Genomic DNA, 13,182 nt, shown 5'->3' with positions numbered 1-13,182 from the left:
CCGTACAGATCCAGGGATTCTGCATAGTTACCCTAACGGTACAGGGGAGGGAATTCAAAAACTACAAACTTAACGTCCTTCCCCAACTCTGTGCCCCCACCTTGCTGGGCTTAGATTTTCAATGTAACCTACAGAGCCTTACGTTTAAATTCGGCGGCCCCATACCCCCACTCACTATCTGCGGCCTCGCCACCCTCAAGGTGCAACCCCCGTCCTTGTTTGCGAACCTCACCCCGGATTGCAAACCCGTCGCCACTAGGAGCAGACGGTACAGCGCCCAGGACCGGACCTTCATTCGCTCCGAAGTCCAGCGGCTACTAAAGGAGGGCATAATCCAGGCCAGCAATAGTCCCTGGAGAGCGCAGGTGGTAGTAGTGAAGACAGGGGAGAAGCAAAGGATGGTCATTGACTATAGCCAGACCATCAACAGGTACACACAACTAGACGCGTACCCTCTCCCCCGCATATCCGACATGGTCAATCGGATTGCCCAGTATAAAGTCTTCTCCACCGTGGACCTCAAGTCCGCCTACCATCAGCTCCCCATCCGCCCAAGTGACCGCAAGTACACAGCCTTCGAGGCAGACGGGCGATTATACCACTTCCTAAGGGTCCCTTTTGGCGTCACAAACGGCGTCTCGGTCTTCCAACGGGAAATGGACCGAATGGTTGATCAACATGGGTTACGGGCCACGTTCCCGTACCTCGACAATGTAACCATCTGCGGCCACGATCAGCAGGACCACGACGCCAACCTCCAAAAATTCCTCCAGACTGCCAAAGCCTTGAACCTCACGTACAATGAGGACAAGTGCGTTTTTAGCACCGATCGGCTAGCCATTCTGGGCTACATAGTGCGCAATGGGATAATAGGCCCCGACCCCGAACGTATGCGCGCACTCATGGAATTTCCCCTCCCGCACTGCCCAAAAGCCCTGAAACGCTGCTTGGGGTTCTTTTCATACTACGCCCAGTGGGTCCCCCAGTACGCAGACAAGGCCCGCCCCCTAATACAGACCACGGCTTTCCCGCTGTCGACAGAGGCTTGCCAGGCTTTCAGCCGCATCAAAGCGGACATCGCAAAGGCCACGATGCGCGCCATCGACGAGTCCCTCCCCTTCCAGGTCGAGAGCGACGCCTCTGACGTAGCTCTCGCGGCTACCCTTAACCAAGCGGGCAGACCCGTGGCCTTTTTCTCCCGAACCCTCCACGCCTCAGAAATCCGCCACTCCTCAGTGGAAAAGGAAGCCCAAGCCATAGTGGAGGCTGTGCGACATTGGAGGCATTACCTGGCCGGCAGGAGATTCACTCTCCTCACTGACCAACGGTCGGTTGCCTTCATGTTCGATAATGCACAGCGGGGCAAGATCAAGAACGACAAGATCTTGCGGTGGAGGATCGAACTCTCCACCTTCAACTATGAGATCTTGTACCGGCCCGGAAAGCTGAACGAGCCGTCTGATGCCCTATCCCGCGGGACATGTGCCAACGCACAAATTGACCGCCTCCAAGCCCTCCACGAGGACCTCTGCCACCCGGGGGTCACTCGGTTTTACCACTTCATCAAGTCCCGCAATCTCCCCTACTCCTTAGAGGAGGTCCGTACAGTCACAAGAGACTGCCACATCTGCGCAGAATGCAAACCGCATTTTTTCAGGCCAGATGGAGCGCACCTGATTAAGGCTTCTCGTCCCTTTGAACGCCTCAGTCTCGATTTCAAAGGGCCCCTCCCCTCCACCGACCGCAACGCGTATTTCCTTAATGTAGTGGACGAATACTCCCGCTTCCCTTTTGCCATTCCCTGCTCCGACATGACCGCGGCCACAGTCATTAAAGCCCTGAACAGCATATTCACACTGTTCGGTTACCCCGCATACGTCCACAGCGACAGGGGGTCCTCTTTCATGAGTGAAGAGCTGCGCCAGTTCCTGCTCAGCAAGGGTATAGCTTCAAGCAGGACGACCAGCTACAACCCCCGGGGGAACGGGCAAGTAGAAAGGGAGAACGGCACGGTCTGGAAGGCCGTCCTACTGGCTCTACGGTCCAGGGATCTCCCAGTTTCACGGTGGCAGGAGGTCCTCCCGGACGCTCTCCATTCCATCCGGTCGTTATTATGTACGAGCACTAATCAAACGCCTCACGAGCGTCTCCTTGTCTTCCCTAGGAGGTCCTCCTCTGGAACGTCGCTGCCGACCTGGCTGGCGGCCCCAGGACCCATCCTGCTCCGAAAGCACGTGCGGGCACATAAGGCGGACCCGTTGGTCGAAAGGGTTCACCTCCTCCACGCAAACCCCCAGTACGCCTACGTGGAGTACCCCGACGGCCGACAGGACACGGTCTCCCTGCGGGATCTGGCGCCCGCCGGCACCACGCACACCCCCCCGGCACCATCAACCCAACCGCCCCCCTTCCTGCCACCGCCGCACCCCGCGACCGCCCCCTTCCCAGGAGGATCAGCCCCCCTCCCCTTTGCACCGACAGCTAAAACCGTGCGGTTCCCGGAGGCGACAACGCTGGTACAAGCACCACCACCACCGCCGGGGCCGAGGCGATCGACACGGACGACCAGACCGCCCGACCGACTCGTGGCGTCGATGTAAAACAAAGATGGACTGTCCAATGAACATTTTGTTTTCATATATCCTCTGTAAATAGTTGTAACAGGACGATACTGTCCAATACGGTCCTACCATGTAACTGTTCTCTCCTCCCAGGACCAGTACTGTAAACCCTTACCACCATACGAAGCATCACCCCGCCGGGTTCATTTTTGACAAGGGGTGAATGTGGTAGTATGTATTGGGGGTCATGTGGGACTGGAAGCCCTAATGTCATTGGCTGACAGATCCCGGGTCCTGGTTGGCCGTTGACCTCATACTCCGCCCTGAAGGCGAAGTATAAGAAGCCGGTGCCTTCCCCCGCATGCCAGTTTACTATCGGGCTGCTGGGGAACAGACACGCTTAATAAAGCCTCATCGACTTCACTCTGTTTGTCTCACGGAGTCTTTGTGCGCCACACCCTCCCGCACTGCTCAAAAGCCCTGAAACGCTGCCTGGGGTTCTTTTCATACTACGCCCAGTGGGTCCCCCAGTATGCAGACAAGGCCCGCCCCCTAATACAGACCACGACCTTCCCTCTGTCGACAGAGGCTTGCCAGGCCTTCAGCCGTATCGAAGCGGATATCGCAAAGTTCACGATGCGCGCCATCGACGAGTCCCTCCCCTTCCAGGTCGAGCGCGACGCCTCCGACGTAGCTCTAGCGGCCACCCTTAACCAAGCGGGCAGACCCGTGGCCTTTTTCTCCCGAACCCTCCACGCTTCAGAAATCCGCCACTCCTCAGTGGAAAAGGAAGCCCAAGCCATAGTGGAAGCTGTGCGACATTGGAGGCATTACCTGGCCGGCAGGAGATTCACTCTCCTCGCGGACCAACGGTCGGTAGCCTTCATGTTCGATAGTGCACAGCGGGGCAAAATCAAAAACGACAAGATCTTAAGATGGAGGATCGAGCTCTCCACCTTCAACTATGAGATCCTGTACCGTCCCGGAAAGCTGAACGAGCCGTCCGATGCCCTATCCCACGGCACATGTGCCAACGCACAAATTAACCGCCTCCAAACCCTCCACGAGGACCTCTGCCACCCGGGGGTCACTCGGTTCTACCACTTTATTAAGTCCCGCAACCTCCCATACTCTTTGGAGGAGGTCCGTACAGTCACAAGGAACTGCCACATCTGCGCAGAGTGCAAACCGCACTTTTTCAGGCCGGATGGTGCGCACCTGATTAAGGCTACCCGCCCCTTTGAACGCCTTAGTCTGGATTTCAAAGGGCCCCTCCCCTCCACCGACCGCAATATATACTTCCTTAATGTGGTGGACGAGTACTCCCGCTTCCCCTTCACCATCCCCTGCCCTGACATGACAGCGGCCACAGTCATTAAAGCCCTGAACACCATATTCACACTGTTCGGTTGCCCTGCATACGTCCACAGCGACAGGGGGGTCCTCCTTCATGAGTGACGAGCTGTGCCAGTTCCTGCTCAGCAACGGTATAGCCTTGAGCAGGACGACCAGCTACAACCCCCGGGGGAACGGGCAAGTATAGAGGGAGAACGGCACGGTCTGGAAGACCGTCCTACTGGCCCTACGGTCCAGGGACCTCCCAGTTTCACAGTGGCAGGAGGTCCTCCCGGACGCTCTCCACTCCATCCGGTCACTACTGTGTACTAGCACTAACCAAACGCCTCATGAGCGCCTCCTGGTCTTCCCCAGGAAGTCCTCCTCTGGAACGTCGCTGCCGACCTGGCTGGCGGCCCCAGGACCCATCTTGCTCCGAAAACATGTGCGGGCGCACAAGTCGGACCCGTTGGTCGAGAGGGTTCACCTCCTTCACACGAACCCGCAGTACGCTTACGTGGAGTACCCCGACGGCCGACAGGACACGGTCTCCGTGCGAGATCTGGCGCCCGCCGGCAACACACACACCCCCCCGACACCAATCACCCCCTCCCTGCCACCGGCGCACCCCGCGACCGCCCCCTTCCCTGGAGGATCGGTCCTCCTCCCAGGCCCGACCAGTAGTGAAGCCGAAGCTGAAACCGTAAGGCTCCCGGAGACGACAACACTGGAACAAGCACCACCACCACCACCGGGGCCGAGGCGATCGACACGGACGACCAGACCGCCCGACCGACTCATGGCGTTGATCTAACACTACAATATGTGGACTTTTAACGAGAACGTTTTGTCTTTTTCTCCTGACGATTACTGTAAATACTTCGAAAAAATAAAAAAAAACTTGTACATACTGTAATGACATGCGAAAGTTTTTCCTCCCAGGACCAGCCTTGTAAACCCGTACCACCATGCGAAGCATCACCCCGCCGGGTTCATTTTTAACAAGGGGTGAATGTGGTAGTATGCATTAGGGGTCATGTGGGACTGTGAAGCCGTGATGTCATTGGCTGACAGATCCCGGGTCCTGGTTGGCCGTTGACCTCTAGCTCCGCCCTGAAGGCGGAGTGTAAGAACCAGGAGTCCTCCCCCGCAGGCCAGTCTGCTACCGAACTGCGGGGGAACAGTCACGCTTTATAAAGCCTCATCGACTTCACTCTATTCGTCTCTCGGAGTCTTTGTGCGCTACACTACCACATTCACCCCCTGTTATAAATGAGTCCAGCGGGGGGGGGGGGGGGGGGGGGTGGAAAACGCCATACATACAGATTGGTTTTAAAATTACAGAGAAGGTTACAAATTTAGACGATCGGGCGCCTTGATCTGTCATTGAGAGCACCGCAGTGCTGGTGGTGACTCAGGCTTCGGCTTGGTCTTCGGTGACTCCGGGAGCGTGTCGAAATCCTCTTCATCCCCGGGTAAGAGCAAGGGGAGGATGGATTGTCCTGGAGTGGGGGCTCCATTGGGGTGCGCCGGGGGTGGGGAGGGTGGCACCGGGGCGGGGGGGGGGCCCAGCTGGTGCCAGATCCCTGAGGGGGACTGTGTTTTGGCGGCTATCAGGGTACGCTACGTAGGCATACTGCGGGTTCGCATGGAGTAGCTGTACACTCTCAACCAACGGGTCCGCCGTGTGGAGCCGCACGTGCTTGCGGAGGAGAACGGGTCCTGGAGCTGCCAGCCACGTTGGGAGCGAAACCCCGGAGGTGGACTTCCTGGGGAAGGCAAAGAGACGTCCATGGGGGGTTTCGTTGGTCGCGGTGCACAGGAGTGACCGAATGGAGTGAAGTGCGTCGGGGAGGACCTCCTGCCAGCGGGAGGCCGGAAGATTTCTGGATCGTAGGGCCAGCTGGACGGCTCTCCAGACCGTCCCATTCTCCCTCTCCACCTACCCATTTCCCCTGGAGTTGTAGCTGGTCGTTCTGCTTGAGACAATGCCCCTGTTGGGCAGGTACTGGCGCAGCTCCTCGCTCATAAATGAGGATCCCCGGTCGCTGTGGACAGAGGCGGAGAAACCGAACAGAGCGAAGATGGTGTTGAGGGCTTTGATGACGGTGGCAGACGTCATATCGGTGCATGGGACGGCGAAGGGGATTTGGGAATACTCTTTTTTTTTTTTTAAATATATATTTATTCAAATTTTTCAACAAATTTTCAACAAAAAAGAAACAAGAACACAACAAGCAGAAATTATACATTGGATTTCCCCCATATACAATAACCCCCCATATAACATTTAAAAACCACAAATAGGGAAAAAAAAACACCTTAACCCAATCGCCACCCCAAAAGAAATCCCCCCGCCCCTGGGCTGCTGCTGCTGACCTCCTCCTAACGCCCCGCGAGATAGTCTAGGAACGGTTGCCACCGCCTGAGGAACCCCTGCACAGACCCTCGCAAGTCAAACTTTATCCTCTCCAGCTTGATGAACCCTGCCATGTCATTGATCCAAGTTTCCACACTAGGGGGCTTCGCATCTTTCCATAGTAGCAAAATCCTCCGCTGGGCTGCCAGGGACGCAAAGGCCAGAATACCGGCCTCTTTCGCCTCCTGCACTCCCGGCTCGTCCGATACCCCAAATAATGGCAATCCCTAGCTCGGCTTGACCCGGGCGTTCACCACCTTGGACATAGTCCTCGCAAAACCCCTCCAAAACCCATCCTGCGCCGGGCACGACCAGAACATATGGATGTGATTTGCCGGGCTCCTTGAGCACCTCCCACATCTGTCCTCCACCTCAAAGAACCTACTCAACCTCACCCCTGTCATATGCACTCTGTGAGTAACCTTGAATTGTATTAGGCTGAGCCTGGCGCAAGAGGAGGAAGAATTAACCCTACTCAGGGCATCAGCCCACAGACCCTCATCTATCTCCTCCCCAAGCTCCTCCTCCCACTTGCCCTTCAACTCCTCTACCGAGGCCTCCTTCTCTTCCTGCAGCTCCTGGTAAATCGCTGAAACCTTGCCTTCTCCAACCCATACACCCAAAATCACCCTGTCCTGAATCCCACGTGCCGGAAGCAGCAGGAATTCCCTCACCTGCCGCCTCACAAACGCCCTCACTTGTATGTACCTGAAAGCGTTTCCCGGGTGTGGTAGTATGCATTAGGGGTCATGTGGGACTGTGAAGCCGTGATGCCATTGGCTGACAGATCCCGGGCCCTGGTTGGCTGTTGACCTCTAGCTCCGCCCTGAAGGCACAGTATAAGAACCAGGAATTCTCCCCGCAGCTCCAGTCTGTTGCTGAGCTGCGGGGAACAAGTCACGCTTAATAAAGCCTCATTGACTTCATCTCTATTCGTCTTTCGTACGTCTTTGTGCGCTACAATTTATTAAGCATGACTTAAAGGACTATGGAGCTCAGGATTGTCCCGGAATGCCTGAGGATCAGCCCCCACGCAGCGAACTCAGCAGCAATTTTTAAACACTGGCAGACTTGTTTCGAAGGCCACCTCCGAACGGCCCCCAGCCGGATCACAGAAGACCAGAAACTGCAGGTCCTGCACTCGAGGGTAAGCCCGGAAATTTACCCTCTCATAGAAGACACAGAGGATTTCCAGACGGCGTTCGCAGCACTAAAGAGCATCTACGTTCACCCGGTGAATCAGGTCTACGCACACTACCAACTCGCAACGAGACGGCAAAGTCCCGGAGAATCGATAGACGAATTCTACGCCGCGCTGCTAATCTTGGGACGGGCCTGCAGCTGCCCGCCGGTAAACACGGCTGAACACACGGACATGTTAATTAGCGATGCGTTTGTGGCAGGTATGAACTCGCCCCAAATCCGCCAAAGACTGTTAGAAAAAGAGTCGCTAGGACTCTCAGAGGCAAGGGCCCTTGCAGCTTCCCTAGATGCGGCCGCGCAAAACGCCCGCGCGTACGGCCCCGACCGCGCGGCAGCCCCTTGGGCTCCGTGGACCCCCGTCGCGACAAACCCCCCCCCCTCCCACAGGCTTGCGCGGTCCAGACGGCACGTCATCCCGGGGGGGCCCACTGCTATTTCTGCGGCCAGGCGAAACACCCCCGGCAGCGCTGCCCGGCCCGCGCAGCGATTTGCAAGAGCTGCGGGAAAAAGGGCCATTTCGCGGCCGTGTGCCGGTCCCGGGGGATCGCCGCTGTCCCCGGAGAAGAGAGAGTACAGCGCATCCCAAACGCTCCCCAACCCCCCCAGCGCCCCATGTGCGACCCGCAGGCGCCGCCATTTTGGGTCCCGGCCACCACGAGGGGAGGAGGGGCGCCGCCATCTTGTGACCTCCCAGCCATGTGCGATGCATGGGGGCGGCCATTTTGTCCACCCCCGCCGCCATCTTGGGACCCCCCAGCCACGTGCGATGCATGGGGGCGGCCATTTTGTACACCCCCGCCGCCATCTTGGACGACAACAATGGACCCCAGCATCGACGGCTCCACGGGGTTCGAACAAGACGCTGAAACACTGCGACCACGTCTGGCCTCGATGACGCTGGACCAAGCACGGCCCCGGACGCTCCAGACGACGACAACAACGGTGCTGATCAACAGACACGAGACACCATGCCTGATCGACTCCGGGAGCACAGAAAGCTTCATCCACCCCGACACGGTAAGACGCTGTTTTTTGACCATCCGTCCCAGTACGCTAAAGATTTCCCTAGCGGCAGGATCCCACTCCGTAGAGATCAAAAGGTTCTGCATAGTGACCCTAACGGTGCAAGGGGGGGGAGTTAAAAACTACAGGCTCTACGTCCTTTCCCAACTCTGCGCGCCCACATTACTGGGATTAGACTTCCAGTGCAACCTGCAGAGCCTAACATTTCAATTCGGCGGCCCAATACCCCCACTCACTATCTGCGGCCTCGCAACCCTCAAAGTTGAACCCCCATCCTTGTTTGCAAACCTCACCCCGGATTGCAAACCCGTCGCCACTAGGAGCAGACGGTACAGCGCCCAGGACCGGACATTTATTCGGTCCAAAGTCCAGCGGTTGCTGAAGGAAGGCATAATCCAGGCCAGCAATAGTCCCTGGAGAGCACAGGTGGTAGTAGTAAAGACAGGGGAGAAGCAAAGGATGGTCATAGACTATAGCCAGACCATCAACAGGTACACACAGCTAGATGCGTATCCTCTCCCCCGCATATCCGACATGGTCAATCGGATTGCCCAATATAAAGTCTTCTCCACCGTGGACCTCAAGTCCGCCTACCATCAGCTCCCCATCCGCCCAAGTGACCGCAAGTACACAGCCTTCGAGGCAGACGGGCGATTATACCACTTCCTAAGAGTCCCATTTGGCGTCACAAACGGGGTCTCGGTCTTCCAACGGGAGATGGACCGAATGGTTGATCAACACGGGTTGCAGGCCACGTTCCCGTTTCTCGACAACGTAACCACCTGCGGCCACGATCAGCAGGACCACGACGCCAACCTCCAAAAATTCCTCCAGACCGCTAAAGCCTTGAACCTCACATACAACGAGGACAAGTGCGTGTTTAGCACAAACCGGCTAGCCATCTTGGGATATGTAGTGCGCAACGGGATAATAGGCCCCGACCCCGAACGCATGCGCCCCCTCATGGAATTTCCCCTCCCCCACTGCTCCAAAGCCCTGAAACGCTGCCTAGGGTTCTTTTCATATTACGCCCAGTGGGTCCCCCAGTACGCAGACAAGGCCCGTCCCCTAATACATACCACTACCTTCCCCCTGTCGACAGAGGGTCGCCAGGCCTTCAGCCGCATCAAAGCGGATATCGCAAAGGCCACGATGCGCGCCATCGATGAGTCCCTCCCCTTCCAGGTCGAGAGCGACGCCTCCGATGTAGCTCTAGCGGCCACCCTTAACCAAGCGGGCAGACCCGTGGCCTTTTTCTCCCGAACCCTCCACGCCTCAGAAATCCGCCACTCCTCAGTGGAAAAGGAAGCCCGAGCCATAGTGGAAGCTGTGCGACATTGGAGGCATTACCTGGCCGGCAGGAGATTCACTCTCCTCACTGACCAACGGTCGGTAGCTTTCATGTTCGATAATGCACAGCGGGGCAAAATTAAAAATGACAAGATCTTAAGGTGGAGGATCGAGCTCTCCACCTTCAACTACGAGATCTTGTACCGTCCCGGAAAGCTGAACGAGCCGTCCGATGCCCTATCCCGCGGCACATGTGCCAATGCACAAATAGACCGTCTCCAAACCCTCCACGAGGACCTCTGCCACCCGGGGGTCACTCGGTTCTACCATTTTATAAAGTCCCGCAACCTCCCCTACTCCGTGGAGGAGGTCCGTACAGTCACCAGGAACTGCCACATCTGCGCAGAGTGCAAACCGCACTTTTTCAGGCCGGATAGAGCGCACCTGATCAAGGCTTCCCGCCCCTTTGAACGCCTGAGTCTGGATTTCAAAGGGCCCCTCCCCTCCACCGACCGCAACACATACTTCCTGAACGTGGTGGATGAGTACTCCCGTTTCCCTTTCGCCATCCCCTGCCCCGACATGACAGCGGCCACAGTTATTAAAGCCCTTAGCACCATATTCACACTGTTCGGTTGCCCCGCATATATCCATAGCAACAGGGGGTCCTCCTTCATGAGTGGCGAGCTGCGCCAGTTCCTGCTCAGCAAGGGTATAGCCTCGAGCAGGACGACCAGCTACAACCTCCGGGGGAACGGGCAAGTAGAGAGGGAGAACGGCACGGTCTGGAAGACCGTCCTACTGGCCCTACGGTCCAGGGATCTCCCAGTTTCACGGTGGCAGGAGGTCCTCCCGGACGCTCTCCACTCCATCCGGTCGCTGCTGTGTACCACCATAATCAAACGCCTCATGAGCGCCTCCTTGTCTTCCCCAGGAAGTCCTCCTCTGGAACGTCGCTGCCGACCTGGCTGGCGGCCCCAGGACCCAGCTTGCTCCGGAAACATGTGCGGGCGCACAAGTCGGACCCGTTGGTCGAGAGGGTTCATCTCCTCCACGCGAACCCGCAGTACGCCTACGTGGAGTACCCCGACGGCCGACAGGACACGGTCTCCCTGCGAGACCTGGCGCCCGCCGGCAACACGCACACCCCCCCGACACCAATCACCCCCTCCCTGCCACCGGCGCACCCCGCGACCGCCCCCTTCCCGGGAGGATCGGTCCTCCTCCCAGGTCCGACCAGGAGTGAAGCTGAAGCAGAAACCGTAAAGCTCCCGGAGACGACAACGCTGGAACAAGCAACTGCACCACCACCGGGGCTGAGGCGATCGACAAGGAAGACCAGACCGCCCGCTCGACTCGTGGCATCGGTGTAACACAAGAATGTCGTGGACTTTAACGAGAATGTTCTTTTTCTTCTTACGAATATTGTAAATAGCTCACAAACCCTGTACATAGCCCAGTGTAGGGCACTGTAATGACATGCAAAAGTTTTTTTCCCTCCCAGGACCAGCCTTGTAAACCCCTACCACCATGCGAAGCACCACCCCGCCGGGTTCATTTTTAACAAGGGGTGAATGTGGTGGTATGCATTAGGGGTCATGTGGGACTGTGAAGCCGTGATGCCATTGGCTGACAGATCCCGGGTCCTGGTTGGCTGTTGACCTCTAGCTCCGCCCTGAAGGCGGAGTATAAGAACCAGGAATTCTCCCCGCAGCTCCAGTCTGTTGCTGAAATGCGGGGAACAAGTCACGCTTAATAAAGCCTCATCGACTTCATCTCTATTCGTCTCTCGTAAGTCTTTGTGCGCTACATCGGGGGTAGCCCAAACTTCTCCTCCAGCGCCCCTAGGCTTGCAAACGTCCCATCGGCGAACAGGTCCCCCATTCTTCTAATCCCTGCCCGATGCCAGCTCCGAAACACCCCATCCATCCTTTCCGGGACGAACCGCTGGTTCTCCCGAATCAGGGACCAAACCAAGGCTCCCACCTCACCCCTGTGTCGCCTCCACTGCCCCCAGATCTTCAGCGTCGCCGCCACCACTGGGCCAAATATCCTGGCCGCGAGGTTTGCTAGTGTCACACGGGAGGGTTTAAACTAGTATGGCAGGGGGGTGGGCACGGGAGCAATAGGTCAGAAGGTGAGAGCATTGAGGGAGAACTAGGGAATAGGGACAGTGTGGCTCTGAGGCAGAGCAGACGGGGAGAAGTTGCTGAACACAGCGGGTCTGGTGGCCTGAAGTGCATATGTTTTAATGCAAGGAGCATTACGGGTAAGGCAGATGAACTTAGAGCTTGCCAGTGCAAACAACAAGGGGGATAAGGAGCACCCCTGCCTCGTCCCCCGGTACAGCCGAAAGTACTCCGACCTCCGTCGGTTCGTAGCCACACTCACCACCGGGGCTCTATATAGCAGCCTGACCCAACTGATGAACCCCTCCGCGAACCCAAACCTCCGCAACACTTCCCAAAGATACTCCCACTCCACCCGATCAAAGGCCTTCTCCGCGTCCATAGCTGCCACTACCTCTGCTTCCCCCTCCACCGAGGGCATCATAATCACATTGAGGAGCCTCCGCACATTTGTATTTAATTGCCTACCCTTCACAAATCCCGTCTGGTCCTCATGAATCACCCCCGGGACACAGTCCTCAATTCTCGTAGCCAGCACCTTCGCCAGCAACTTAGCGTCAACATTGAGGAGCGAGATTGGTCTATACGACCCACATTACAATGGATCCTTGTCTCGTTTCAAGATCAAAGAAATCACGCCCTGGACATTGTCGGGGGCAAGGTCCCCTCCTCCCTCGCCTTATTAAAAGTCCTCACTAGCAACGGGCCCAGCAGGTCCACGTATTTCCTGTAAAATTCAACCGGGAACCCATCCGACGCCGGGGCCTTCCCCGCCTGCATGTTCCCCAATCCTTTAACCAGCTCCTCCAGCCCAATCGGCGCCCCCAAACCAGCCACCTCCTGCTCCTCCACCCTCGGGAACCTCAGCTGATCTAGGAATCGTCGCATCCCCTCCTCCCCCGCTGGGGGCTCAGACCTGTACAGATCCCCATAGAAGTCCCGAAATACCTCATTTATTCTCACTGCACTCCGCACCGTATTCCCCCCTCTATCCCTAACTTCACCAATCTCCCTCGCTGCCTCCCTCTTACGAAGCTGATGTGCCAGCATCCGACTGGCCTTCTCCCCATACTCATACGCCGCCCCTTGCGCTTTCCTCCACTGTGCCTCCGCTTTCCCCGTGGTCATCAGGTCGAATTCCGTTTGGAGGTTCCGTCGCACCCTCTGTAGCCCCTCCTCGGGGGCCTCTGCATATCTCCTGTCCACCCTTAAAATCTCCCTC

This window comes from Scyliorhinus torazame, chromosome 7 (assembly GCF_047496885.1).
Source record: "Scyliorhinus torazame isolate Kashiwa2021f chromosome 7, sScyTor2.1, whole genome shotgun sequence".
Taxonomy (NCBI): domain Eukaryota; kingdom Metazoa; phylum Chordata; class Chondrichthyes; order Carcharhiniformes; family Scyliorhinidae; genus Scyliorhinus; species Scyliorhinus torazame.
Note: the sequence above shows the minus strand (reverse complement) of the source record.